The sequence below is a fragment of the Budorcas taxicolor genome, chromosome 13 (genome assembly GCF_023091745.1).
Source record: "Budorcas taxicolor isolate Tak-1 chromosome 13, Takin1.1, whole genome shotgun sequence".
In the NCBI taxonomy this organism is placed as follows: Eukaryota; Metazoa; Chordata; class Mammalia; order Artiodactyla; family Bovidae; genus Budorcas; species Budorcas taxicolor.
This window is the reverse complement of record NC_068922.1, coordinates 63,232,968-63,247,528: the sequence shown is the minus strand read 5'-3', so window position 1 is coordinate 63,247,528 and position 14,561 is coordinate 63,232,968. Positions and strand designations below refer to the sequence as shown.

General features: G+C 44.9%; 1 non-coding gene across 1 annotated transcript; it reads left to right on the top strand.

Moving 5' to 3' along the window:
- Positions 1–13,921: 13,921 nt before the first annotated feature.
- TRNAG-UCC (transfer RNA glycine (anticodon UCC)) lies at positions 13,922–13,994 on the top strand. The gene has a single exon. It is a non-coding gene; the product is annotated as a tRNA-Gly (tRNA).
- Positions 13,995–14,561: the final 567 nt, after the last annotated feature.

Below are 14,561 nucleotides of genomic sequence, written 5' to 3'. Positions count from 1 at the left end.
AAACAAAACAAAACACACAACCAGATCTGGGCTTACAGCATCAGGCCTGAATGTTACTGCCAGCTCCATTTGGTCTCAGACCCAAAATGAGGCTTCCTTTGAGAAAGGCCCTCCAAAGTGCAGGGCCCCTGAGGTGTGAGCCTGGAGCAGGGCCTGCCTGGGTCTCAGAGCAGTACTGAGTGGGAGGTAGCTGAGAAACCAGATTCACAGTTCAGCTTGACACGTTCCCATTCACCGAGCCCCTGCTAAGGGCCGGGTACTGGGTGGAGACAAATTGGAAATCTGAGAGGCCACAGTGCATTGCCTGTTAAGGTGCTCCTAGAGTAATTACTCCCAGATTGCATGGCATCACTCCACTCCTTTCCAATAGATTTCAGATCACCTGAGATGGAGGGCAGCCCCCTGCATCCCAGGGCCCGTTTACACCTCACTTCATCCACTATTTCATTCCATTCCAAAAGTGTTAAATAACAGGAAACACTCCGGTTTATGCTGTGTATTTCACATTTGTTTATACCTCGTTAGTTTCTAGATAGAGCTCCTGGGTAAGGGGTGGGGAGTATGGAGACAGAGAGAAGCTCAAAGAGATGCCTCCCAAGGAGCCCAACCCAAGACTGGGGATTGTCAGTAGAGACCATTCTCTTTCTATTCTCCTTCCTCCCCGGATCCTTTCATACTTCATGTGTTAAGAAAGACTGTTGATTATAAGGGACAGAAAACAACTCAAAAAATGAGACTCACAAGGGCTCCTGTGAGGCGGCAAAGATAATCTCTAGTCAGATAACTATGGCACTTACATTCAGCTGAGAAGAGGCTGAATAGGTTGAAAATGGGGAGATTCTCTTGAAATTCAGAGAATTATTGAGGAAGAGAAGGAAAGTTACAGGTGCAGTGTGGGAGGGTAGACACCAGGAATTCTCATTAGTGCTTGTTCTGTGATATAAGAGGCAACTCTCTTCTCTGTCTTCCATGAAATCTTCAGTAAAACATCTTTCTCATTCATGTCCTGTGCCTTTCCAAAGCTCCTTAATTTCCAAAGCTCTACCAATGCAAGGCTGTTGGAGACTATTTCTTCCCTAGGGTTGCCATAGAAAAATCACCATCAACTTGGTGCCTTAAAACAACAGAAATTTATTCAGTCACAGGCCCAGAGGCCAGAAGTCCAAAACCAAGGTGTCATCAGGACCTTACTCCTCCTAAAGCCTGTAGGGGAGCATCCTTCCTTATCTCTTCTGGCTTCTGGTGGCCCCAGGTCTTCTTGGCTTGTGGCCACATCACTCCAATCTCTTCCTCCATCTCCATCTTCTAGCCTTCTCCCCTATGTTGTCTCTGTTTCTGATAAAGATACTAATCATTGGATTTAAGTCTCGCCCCAAGGATCCAGGATAATCTCACGCAAAATCCTTAATTATACCTGCGAAAACTTTTTTCCCACTAGGTCACATGCAGAGGGGTTGTGGATTAGAAAGTGAACATGTCTTTCTAGGGGAGCCACAGTTCAACTTTTTTGCGGGGGTAACAACTGATACTGAAGATTTGGGAACTGTTTGAAAAATCAAAATTGAACTGAGTAAATTTTAAAGGTCTTATTGGCTTTCTTTCATGGTTCATGAATCGGGCAGCATCCAGTCTAACAGAAAGGAACTCCGAGGAGCTGTACAAAATGAAAGAATTTTATAGGCAGAAGTGAGCAGGAACAAGACAGTTATAAGAGGCTGGGGCTTTCCTGGTGGCTCAATGGTGAAGAATCTGCCTGCTGATGCAGGGATGCGTACGTGCGTGCTCATTTGCTTCAGCTGTGTCCAGCTCTTAGCGACCCTGTGGACTGTAGCCCGCCAGACTCCTCTGTCCGTGGGATTCTCCAGGCAAAAATACTGGAGTGGGTTGCCATGCCCTGATGTAGGGGATACAGGTTCAATCCCTGATCTGGGAACAACTAAGCCCATGCTCTAAAGAGAAGCCACTGCAGTGAGAAGCCCAATCACAGCAACGAAGAGCAGCCCCCACTTTCTGCACCTAGAGAAAGCCTGAGCATAGCAACAAAGACCCAGCATAGCCAAAAATAAATAAATAATTTTAAAAGAAACAAAATTATATGACACAAACAATGCGTTGATTATGGCAAGGTCACTGTGGTTTACAGGATGGCAGGCATCTATCAGGCAGATTACCTAACTAGTGCTGATCAGGTGATTCTTAATTGACTCAGTTCAAATACTTCATTCCTAGGAGAGTCAAAACTCTAAGTTAACTCTTGTTTTAACCCTCAGATACTTGGGGCTTAGCATAAGCGACTCCATTTGTGTCCTTTATTATTTGTTTTTTTTTGTTTGTTTTTGTTTCTTTGGGTTTTTTTCAGGCTGTGCCTTGCAGCTTGCAGGGTCTTAGTTCCCTGACCAGGGATCAAACCTGTGTCCCTTGCAGTGGAAGTGTGGAGTCCTAACCACTGGGCCACCAGGGAATTCCCTGTTGTCTTGTTTTTTACCAAAACAAAGAAAAAGAGATGTCATCGCAGAATGAACAATATGTTTAAGCCAAGCATTAGTTCCCCACCTGGGGACATCTTACTGGGTGCTCGACTCTGTTCACTCTGGTCTGTTGCCAAGTTATCTCTTCCCCATCTCCCCTTTGTACATGACTACAAAAATCTGTTAAAATAGTGCTAAATAAAGGTTGATGATAAGGGAAAGATAAGAGGCAAATACAAAAGACCATACTTAGATAAAAGTGCAAATCCCTGTTGCTTAATCACGAACAACAGAACAACAAGGCTGGACTCTCAGCAGGAGTTCTTTGTATAATCAATAGGTCTCTTGAAATACTTTCCCAAGCAGAAGAGCAATTCTCTTTCAAGGAAGAACTCTTAACATCTGTCTGTAGAGAACATAAGCGCAGACTCCTTATAAAATAACATGTTTTCTCCCAGCACCTGAAAAACCTCGAAACTGGCTCCTCCGGTTTCCTGTGAATCTGATCAGACAGGGAACTTGGGCTTCCCTGGCTTCTTGTTCTGGAAGAGATATTGCAGAGGTCAGGAGCATTCTCCATCCAGAGACTGTTCAGCTAGGCCTTGCCCATCTGTGTTTACTCTTGAGGCTTCCAAGTTGCTCCAAATAGAAAAGCAACCCTGTCCTCTTTATGTCAGTTATTTTCGAGAGTAGGGTTATGTGGGGAAGGGACATCCCCTCTCTGGGCTCTCTTTTTCTGTCACTAACTGTGACATTGTGATTTATAATAAGAAATATATATTTGGTCTTCATTCCTATTTCTGGCACAAAGTTCCTAAAACCTGAGGAATTTCCTAGTGATAATAGCTATAAAAGTGAGGGGAGCATCTTTTGATATTCATAACAAACCCCTCTGAATCACACCCAAGTTGAATTTTTTTAGGTTTTTTTTTTGGCTGTGCTGTGTCTTGCAGGATCTTAGTTTCCAGACCAAGGATCAAACTCGTACCCCCTATAGTGGAAACACAGAGTCTTAAGCACTGGACTGCCAAGGAATTCCCAATTTTAATATTTATAACTGTTTCCCCAAGTACAGGAAACATATCAATGGTGGTAAACAAGATCATTTTAGGAAGGACAAAAAGTAACTGTGTTTTATTTTTAATAGTTATGTGTTTATCACAAGTATTTTTGGTTTTCATTTTTAGTGGTATATTCAGTAATCTTTTATAATAAAAGTTTTTAGGTTTATAAAATATGAGTTGACTTAAAGTAAAATACTAAGTAAATTAGTCGTGGTGATACACACACACACCAAATGTGAAAATAGCTCCCAAATGCCTGAGTCTGGGAAACGTTCGATTTGGAAATCCTTTGATTCTTTCCGACCATGAAATACTGCACAGTTTTCATGTGCCTGGAGAATCCACTCAGGGCTGTAAATAGAATGTTGATGGCGCTGTGAGGAAGCCCCTCTGTGTCCATCGACCAGTGTGGTGCTGCCGCGAGGAGCTCACAGAGCCGGAGGGAGCAGCCCACCGAACCCTGAGACCCAGCCAGCGGCTCAGCACCCGCTCAGCACCCCAGAATAGGACCCCACTCCCCGCCCCCTAACAGTGATGATTTTGCAAAAATGGAAGTTCTGTTCGTTTATCCATTGAGAGCTGGGGAGCCCATGTCCTGATATTTCTCATCCTGGCTATTTCCTTTATAGAAAATAAGTCCTTTTTTTTTCTGGCCTTGCTGATGGCAACAAAAGAAAGTGTTTCCCTGGGTGGCCACCTGCTGGTACAGGTGGGTGCCCAGGGTTCCCTCAGTGGCCTGGGCGCCCCTTGCCCATGGTCAGCTTCCTGCTGATGAATATGCTGTTTGTATTGTTTTAGGAAACCAGAGTGTTTTGTAAATAAAACAAATGCATGTTTGTGTCACACACACAGACAAATTAGTGAATTATTACTGATAGTTTATTTCATAGGGTAATTTTTTTCCTGAAAAATACATCTCACATTCCCTAATTTAAAAAATGAGAAGATTGGAACCAAATTCTGACACTGATTTTGCAAGCTACCTTTAAAAATGCATCCCTGTGAAGTCTACGTGAACATGACTATCCCCCCACACCCCACCTCCCCTACTCTCATGGAGCTATGTCCTGCTGCTATTTCAATACGTGCACCCTGAATTTTAGCTTGTTATCTTCCTGTCTTTCTCCCCTTTGACCTGTGAACTCTTTGAAGCCTGGGAGTATGTCTGAATTCTCCGGGGCCAAACGGGGCTTAATTCAAGCTTTAGGTACAATCAGTCTTTAATGAATAACCAATGAACTTGGGCTTAGAGTTTGATGGGCAGGGCAACAGGACAGCACTGGCAAGTGGCTGGCATCAGGGTGTCCAACATGTGTGTCTACGGGGGTCCTGAAGTTGACAAGGTAGTTTTTGCAACATCCAAAATGGCAGGTGGAAGGCAGACTTAAGTCCTAGAAAGATTAGTGTCTCAAATATCTATCACTATTTCACAAGCCACTGCACACCTCTCTGGCTTAAAACAATTTACTGTTTCTTATGATTTCAAAAGATGGCCAGACACACCTGGGCAATTCTTCCACGGCATGTTTGCTGGGGTCACTCATGAATTCTGCTGGGGCTGGAACATTCAAGATGGCAGCTGCAGTGGCTGGGCCTCACTCTTCAGTAGGTTAGTTGGCCTTCTTTCTCAGTGGCTCAGTGCTCCAAGAGAACAGAAGTTGTCAGGTCCCTTAAGGGCTAGGCCGGAAATTGACAGAGCAGGAAGTCAAAGCCAAGTTACAAGGCCAGCCCAGATTCCAGGAAGGAGGCCCAGCACCGCCTCTTTACAGGAAGAACAGCGCCCATGTCCAAGGCTGGGAGGCTTTGTTGGCGGCTGTCTTTTGTCTCACTTTTGGAAAGAAATTCTGGCCCTCTTCTTCCGGGTGCCAGAGTTTATAGTCACTTTATCTAGATCTTAGGTAGGAGACTGATGGGAGAGGACGGATGATCTGTGATGCCTGGGAGAGGACCAATGTTTGTAGGGAAAAATCTAGAGTGGTCAAGAACTGCCAAGGCCATTAAAAGGCAGGGGTGTGTGTGTGTGTGTGTGTGTGTGCAGTTGAAGGGAATATAGAGGCATGGCAACAGTAGGAGGGTCAAGGCTGAGGTTCAGGACCAGGCCCTGGATGGTGGAGGGGGTTCTCCTTACATGTGTCAGAGGTGAGCTGGTGTCTGTCATGTCAGAATCAACATCCACAATCTGATTTTAGTTGGGGGAGGGGAGAAGCAGCATTTGGGGACTTAGGTCCCCCCATTCTGACCTGTCACAGGACTCACCCTTCCCAAGGATGGCTCTGGTCCACTAACCATCCCTAGCCCCCCACCCCACCCCAACATCATTTCTGAGCCCAACTCCTCCATGATGTAAGGACCAGATACTTCCTAAAGTTTCAGTTGACCTCAGTCATAGAATAAAGATATCTGTCCCGTCTCTCCTGCTAATAAATATTTGACCAGCGGTTTGTTAATTTTTCTTACTCTCTGCAACAGAGATTAATTGTTATTTTACATTACACTCAACTTCTATTAGTTCAGGATTTACTTCCTTAGTGATAGTGCTGGCATTGGGCTTGAATAAAACACTTTAACCTAGACAAGCTCATTAAATTTTTGAAGGTGAGTGGACAGAAGGGAGGGAGAATCCGGCCTGGTTTTGCAGTTTTGAGGGTATCAATTTAAATACACCTGGGGAGGAACGTAAATCCTTAGAGCTTTCACCACACGAAAATCTTTTGTTTATCTTTTCCATTAAAAAATCTACATGAGATAATTAATGTGAACTAAACTTGTTGTGGCAATCATTTCACAATATATGTTAATTAAATCATTATGCTCTACACCTTAAAATTATACAGTGCCTTACATGAATTATGTCTCAGAAAACTGGGAAAAAACTTTTTGAAATACATAATGATTCAAGAAAGTTGATGGTAAAAATAACAACACTTAAAATACTAGAGCATCTATAGTCAATATGATAAGATATGAATGAAAGTGTCATTTGCATAAAAATCATTGATTTTGATGGAAATAACTTCAGTGAATTAAAAGCAAAAGTGGATAAACTAGATTTTTCTTCACTCTGCTATCTTAAAAAAATTGACCAAGGAATTAAAAAGTCTTACTATTACATCTGAAAAATAACTTCTCAACAAATATTTTTACTCTTTCATATAATTCTGATTTCAAGGATTTAATAGGCAGAGATTCAGACTATTTTTGCAGTTAAAAAAATAGCTGAACCAAAGTCTCAGGTTAAATGACTGAGATGAAATAGCAAGGTCAGAATAGAAGAGCAAAAAGAAAAAATAGAGTAAAAGTTGCAAGACTAAATTTTCCTCTGTTCATTTCTTTGCATTTGTACTTTTTCAATAAAAATACTTTTTACTGATATAAAAAATAAAGGAAATAAATCCATCTAGGGAGTGTCAAGGTGGGTAGAGGCCAGGGCGTACTAGATGGTGAAGAATGGAAGCCACTTTGGAGGACAATCCTGCTCGGTCCTGTTAGCCTCAGGCCACCAGAACTAGCCCTTTCTCAGAGGTACCCCACTTCCAAGTTGGCTTCTGACATCCTCAAAGTGTTCACAGGTTTGGTCCTAAACAGCTCATCCTGCTCCAAATAGGACTCCATTGCCCATTCTGTCTGTCATACTACTTTCTGCCCATTGAATCATATTTTTCAGGGTCTGATGTTACTCTTTGGACCTGATACTACACCCTGCTGAGAGCTGTGAAGTTTCCTCACCTATAAACAGGAGATGTAATGGCAATGATCCCATTCACCATCAGAGTCACTGTATCTATTACGCTCTCCCTGACCCAAGGGCCAGATCCTGCTTTTGAGACTTCCCTCATTGCCTGGGGCACACTTCCTTTGTGGCTCTATATTGAGAACCCCTCGAGCACAGAAGACAACTGCTCCCACCCACTTCTTTCAGGTTCCAGATCCTACCCCTACTAGCTTCTATTCCTCTCTCTCTCCCTCTGCATGCAATGTAGTATAAACCCCACATACTCATCCCACCAAATGCTGAGAAGTCTAATGAATTTCTACGAAAGTGAAGTGAAAAGTATCAGTCATTCAGTCATGTCCGACTCTTTGAGACCCCGTGGACTGTAGCCCACCAGGTTCCTCAGTCCATGGGACTCTCCAGGCAACCCGCCAATACCCAATGTTGGGTTGCCATTCCTTCCTCCAGGGGATCTTCCCAACCCAGGGATGGAACCTGGGTCTCCAGCATTGCAGGCAGATTCTTTGCCATCTGAACCACCAGGGAGAAGGCCAGTGGATTTCTAAAGGCAGGTCCTAAGCCAAGGGGAAAATATGGGAACTGGTCTTTTCATTTTAAAGATCAAAAACTAAGCACCTCCCTAACATCAGCTTTTAACTGTGCTAGAAAAAGTGCTCGTGTTGAAGACAAGTCACCAGTGCAGACTCCCTTCACAGTTATGACCATTTTCTCTATGTCTCTTTATGTCATTTCTTTCAGGAGTTTCAACCAGACTTATCCTAGTCAACCAGAAAAGTTGTGATCATGTTTTATCTCAGAAGGAAAGGGTACAGGAGTCTTGATTCCTGACCCTCCATGTAGCTTCTGGCTCACATGCAAGCTTGCCCAATTCATCCTCAGCTTCAGCTCTGAAAATCAAGGGTCTACTTGGAGGGGCATGTTGATGAAGCCACAGAACATACCCTGTGACACCTTTCCCAGGAGCAATAGATATCAATTCACCATATTACTGCACATTTCAGAGGGAAGTTTCTGGAAGAGGTCAAGAGAATCTGCTGCATCTGGATAGGGAAATGGCTAAATCATTTTGCGTTCCAGAACACCCAACATCCTAATTTACAAGGAGAGTAAGGAGATCAAACCAGTCAAATCTAAAGGAAATCAACCCTGAATATTTATTGGAAGGACTGATGCTGAAACTGAAGCTCCAATACTTTGACCACCTGGTGTGAAGAGGAAAAGATTCTGATGCTGGGAAAGATTGAGGGCAAGAGGAGAAGGGGCCACAAGAGGATGAGGTGGTTGGATGACATCACCGACTCAATAGACATGAGTTTGAGCAAACTCTGGGAGGCAGTGAAGGACAGGGAAGTCTGGTGTGCTGCAGTTTATGAGGTCGCAAAGTGTTGGACATGACTTAGCAAATGAGCAACAGCAACTTGGAGAGCTATGGGCAAGAAATGCAGGACAGCGCTCCCAGGGATGGAACTAGAGCCTATAAAGCACAGGAACCCTTTCCCTCTCTTAGGATTCAATCTTTCTGTCTCCCCAGCTTCTTCTGCTTCTTTTCCCACATTAAGTCTGCATGCCACCTAACTTTGTTTCGGTTCCCTCAGAAGCAGACCTGGAGACACAGATTCAAATGCAGGTAGTTTATTTAGGAGTTGATCCCTGAAAATACTGATCAGTGAGAGGGACAGGCCAAGGAAAGGAATGGTGCCAGTTACCACTGATCCTTTCAAAGAGCTCCAGAGACAGTGTAGAACATGGGTCAGAGTTATCCCAGGACAGGGGCTTCCTAGATGGCGCTAGTGGTAAAGAATCTGTCTGCCAACACAAGAGATGCAAGATACATGGGTTCGATCTCTGGGTCAGGAAGATGCCCTGGAGTAGGAAATGTCAACCCACTCCAGCATTCTTGCCTGGAAAATTCTATGGACGGAGGAGCCTGGCAGGCTACAGTCTATGGGGTTGCAAAGGGTTGGACACAACTGAGCGTATACACATACACACACACACACAGAGTTATCCCACCCAATGGGTTAGAGAGCTGGGATACTCATTCCCCCTCCCTGGGACTTCCATCAGTCTTTGGTGGAGGGAGGGCTGCTCCCCGGGTATTAACCCTCTTTGCTGTTTAGTCGCAAAGTTTTGTCCGACTCTTTTGTGACCCCATGGACTGTAGCCCACCAGGCTCTGTCCATGGGATTTTCCAGGCAAGAATACTAGAGTGGGTTGCCATTTCCTACTCCAGGGGATCTTACCAACCCAGAGATTGAATCCACATCTCTTGTGTGTCGTGCAGAGCAGGCAGATTCTTTAACGCTGTGCCACCGCTAACCCTCTAACACTCTAGCTTTCCTTGTGTGCAGGTGACTGTGCCCCCAGCAGAAAGTGGAAGATAAAAGTCCTCAGGTGGAAGGTGGCAGGTCCCAGGTGTTTTTAGTAAACAGTGTTCAGAGTGTCCAGCAGAGGGCCTCACAGTTACGGGTGGTGCACTGGCCATGGCTGCCTCCTCACCCCAGCCCAGATGCTGTGTGAGTTTTCATCACTAGTTCTTGCCCTTTGCTTTTTTTTTTTTTTTTTTTGGCCACAGCACACAGGATCTTCCCTGATGAGGGATCAAACCTGTGTCCCCTGAAGTGGAAGCAGAAGTCTTAACCACTGGGCTGCCAGGAAAGTCTGTTCTTCCCCCTTTGTTATGGGCTTAATGATGTCTTCCCACAATTGGTATGTTGCAGCCTAACCGCCAGTACCTCCAAAAGACACTATTGGAAGAAATGGTCTTTAAAGAGGTGATTAAGTTAAAATGAGGCTTTTAGGGTGAGCCCTAATCCAATCTGATTGTCATCCTTACTAGAAGATGAAATTGGACACGCAGAGAGACTCCAGGGATGCTCACACACAGAGAAAAGACCATGTGAGGAAGCAGTGAGGAGGCAACCATCTGCAAACCAAGGAGCTAAAACCTCAGGAGGAACCAACCCTGCTAGCACCTTGATCTTAGACTTTTAGCCACCAGAATCTTGAGAAGTACATTTCTGTTTGTTGAACTACCCGGTCTGTGGTACTTTGTTATGGCAGCTGTAGTAAAGTAATATACCCTTCCAAGGATCTGTTTCTCCATCCCCAGTTGGCCCAGCCGAGTTGCCTCTGGTTGACCCAGCTCATCTTTTTGAGCCAGGCCATGTCCAGGGCATCACCAGCTTGATGGACGTGAGTTGGAGCAAGCTCTGGGAATTGGTGAAGGGCAGGGAAGCTTGGTGTGCTGCAGTCCATGGGGTAGCAGAGAGTCAGACATGACTGAGCTACTGAACTGTCTGATGGGTCAGAAAGGACTGAACCATCCCTGGGTCAGGTGTCCATCTGAGTCCATCTAGCCATTAGGGGGAGCAGGATTGCATAGCAAGGACTGTGAATGAGAAAGGGAACATCATTGGAGAAGGCACCAAATGTGCCTTGGCCTTCTGGAATGGCGCTAGGCTGATGTGGCCAGTCATCCACATACTTGATTTAATCTGGGTCATCTTCAAACTACTGCGTCTTTGTCCTAGAAACAGATCATTGGGGAAAATAAATCAAAACAAGGCTGAGCATCTAGACACTGCCTCGGACAACCCAAACCTCAGATCACAGGTTGGCTAGTTACCTGGCATGGAGATTGTGACTGTGAAAGCCTGCAGCCCTGTCCACCCGGGCCGAATCAGAAGCTAAGAGGCGCAGCTCGCCTTGTCTGGAAACCAGCAGGATGCGAGGCTGACAGTTAATTAGATTAATTAGGAAACCATGCCTTAAAATGTAATGTTGTTTTCATGAGCTCTTAAAGCCGATCAAAATGTTTGCTGAGCTTTATGGCTGGTAATTAACAACCTTGTAAAAATACACAAGGAAACAAGGAGATGTCAGGGAGCTAATGAATGTGACAGCTGCCAGACACACAGACCAAGCCTGGTTCCAGCCTTAACATCAGCTGGCTTTGAATCCCAATGCTGCTTCAGTTTGCTGTGGCCTCAGACGAGTTCCTCACCCTCTCTGGTCTTCTACAGTCACCTGCCTAGATGATGACCTCTAAGCCCTGGACCAGCTGCATTTCTCAGATGCTCCCTTTCTGCTCCCTCTCAAAAGCTCCATCCTCTTGCAGCTCCAGTGCTCTGAGGGCTATTCAACCCTCAAGAATTCTTAGGTCAAGGCCCAACTCTTCCACCATAGGGAGACCCCTAGCATACCACTCCTTGGAAGTGGACGTACAAAGCTTTCATGGCTAAAGATCCACTCAGCCTCCTTTGGCAACAAGTTTTCCCTTTAGGAGAGCTCTCCCTCCTGGTTCTCAGTCCCTGTGCTGTGGTCAGAATTGATTGCTTGGTGCTACGATGGGCTTGTGTCTCAGCTATAGTAATCAGAGCATCTTAGTCCCTTGACCACAGTGATTTGTTCAGGGATGGTCACCTGACACCATCAGAGCCAATGAGACACAACAGAGAGAGAGACTCTCCCTTCGATTCCTTAGGCCCAGGATTGCAGGCAGCCCTTTGGCAGCATGCTCAGTGTGCATGCTCCAGCACGGAGCAAGGCTGAGCCAATGATGGAGAGAGACCAAGCGTGAGTACCAGTCGTCTGGGCCCCTGAGTTCAGTGACATCTTAAATTTACCCTTGGAGTTTTCAATCACATGAACCAAAAAGTTTCCTTTATTAGTTTAAGCCATTTTGAGGTGAGTTTTCTGTCATTTGCAAACAACACTACTACTTGACCTTCCTCTGTTTAAAGCTTGGGGAGATAAGAAGGAATCAGTGCAAGAAGACTGAGCAGTGGCCAGTGAAATAGGAGAAAAACCAAGAAAATAAAATGTCCTGGAAGCCAAACGAGGAAGGGATTTTAAGGAGATGAGAGCGGTCGTCTATGTGCAGTCACATGTGGTGTTTGTGAATACAGGGGTGTGAGAAAGAGAGGGAGAGAAACAAAATCATAAAGGCAGAGAAAAAAGAGAAATCATTTTATAGTGAAAGTACATGCTAGAGTTAGTACCTGCTGTTTCCTGTGCATAAAAAAGTCATTTGTCCTCTTTTTCCCTTTGAGAATTTTTGTTTATCTTCTCAAAGCCCACCTCAAGGGCATCTCCTCTTTCCCAAGTCCCGAGGCAGAGTTAGTCACTCTTTTCCCAACGCCCCCTTGGCGTGTTGACCTGTGAAGTTTCTCTATACACATTTCACTCTGAGCCCCTTCATAATTGGACTGGAATGGATACATAAGGTTGCCACTTGTTTATGGGCTAAACTGCCAGAAGGAAAAGAAGAAAATACCTTCCATTGCTGTTGACAAGATTCATTGTTTACCCAATGCCTTCTTTGTAAGAGCTCACATTAAGAATTCCCAAGACAAAAAGACGGGGTGTCTTAAACAACCAGTAGATTTCCTCCTGGAAGATAATGAGAATTACTGAGTATATTGAGTCTCTTTTTTGTTTTCACCTCCAAGGCTCTCAAAGCTAATCAAATGCTTTTGTCAACGTCACCAGTGACCTCCATGTTGCTAAATCAAGTGATCAGTCCTCAGTTCTCACCTTATTTATCCCATTAGCATCACTGCACATAGATGACCACTATCTTCTCCTTAACATCCTTTCCTCGTTTGGCTTCCAGGACATTTTATTTTCTTGATTTTTCTCCTGTACCACTGGCCACTGCTCAGTCTTCTTTCACTGATTCCTTCTCATCTCCTCAACCTTTAAGCGGAGGAAGGTTATAGGGTCTGCTCCCTTGTCATGTTCATCTCCGTCACATTACCTCCACTGGCAATCTCATATCACCTCATGACTTTAAATACCATCTCTCTGATGATGATGCCCCCATTTTTGTCTGTATCCCAGACAGATTTGTATCTGTAGCCTCCCCGATCTTGGGCTCATATGTCCAACGCCAATTTCATCTCTCTCTCCTTTTTGACTGCACGGTGCAGCGTGTGGGATCTTCCCCGACCAGAGATCAAACCCATGCTCCCTGCACTGGCAGGAAGATTCTTAACTACTGAACTACCAGGGAAGTCCCCCCACGTCTCTTTTTAGACATCCATATTAGTCAGCTCAGGCTGCCATAACAAGATGCCACAGGGTGCGTGGCTAAAACAACAGACATTTATTTTCTTACAGTTCTGGATGCTGAAAGTCCAAGACCAAGGTGTCTGCAGGGTTGGTTTCTGGTGAGGCCTCTCTTCCTGGTTGTTGATAGTCACTCACTATGTCCCCACATGGCCTTTCATCTCTGTGTACCTAGAGAGAGAGATCTCTGGGTGTTTCTTCCTATAACAACAGCAGACTATCAGATTAGGGTCCCATCTTTTCTGTCTCATTTAACCTTAATTGCCTCCTTAGCAATCCTAACTCCAGTACTGTCACACTGGGGGGTTAAGGCCTCAACATATGGATTTTAAGGGGACACAATTCAATCCATAACATTATATCCAACAGGCTTCTCAAACTAAACACATTTGAGATTAAATCTGTTCTCCCCAAGCCTGCTCTACCCACAATCTTTCTTGTCTCAGGAAATGAAAACTCATACCTTTTAGTTGCTCAAGACAAAAACCTTGGGGACATCCTTGATTCTTTCTCTTTTTTCATACCCCCCTCCAATCCATAAGCAAATCCTACCATCTCCACCTTTAAAATATATCCTGGGGAACTGCCTGGTGGTCCAGTGGTTGGGACTCAGCACTTCCACTGCTGAAGGCCCAGGTTCAATCCCTGGTCAGGGAACTAGGATCCCAAAAGCTGTGCAATGCAGCCCAAAAAAGAAGAAAGAATAATAATAAAGTGAAATATATCCTGTACCCAATCACTTCTCACCTCCTTTCTGCTTCTACTCTATCCCAAACTGTCATCATCTCTTGCCTGGATTATGACAATAGTCTTCTGAATGGATTTCCTGCTTCTGCCCTATCACCTTCCAGTCTATTTCAGTCACAACCTCCAGAGATATTTCTTTCAAGCCATAGGTCCTATCACGCCTTCCTCTGCTCCTGCTATGGCACCATTATGCGTAGAGTAAAAGCCAAAGTACACCCATGGCCTCCACAGTCTTTACAAAGGACCATCATGGTCAGACCCCTTGTTTCCTCTTTGACTTTCTCTCCTATTGAGCAACTTCTCAACTGACACACCAGTATCGATTGACAACCAGTATCCGATTGATACACCTTAGTGCAGAGATGATGACTACTTATCTCAGGAGCGGTGAGGTCACTCAGGATAAGGGTGTTCAGAGAGAAGAGGGGACGGGGGGCTTCCCTGGTGGTCCAGTGGTTGATCCACCTGTCGATGCAG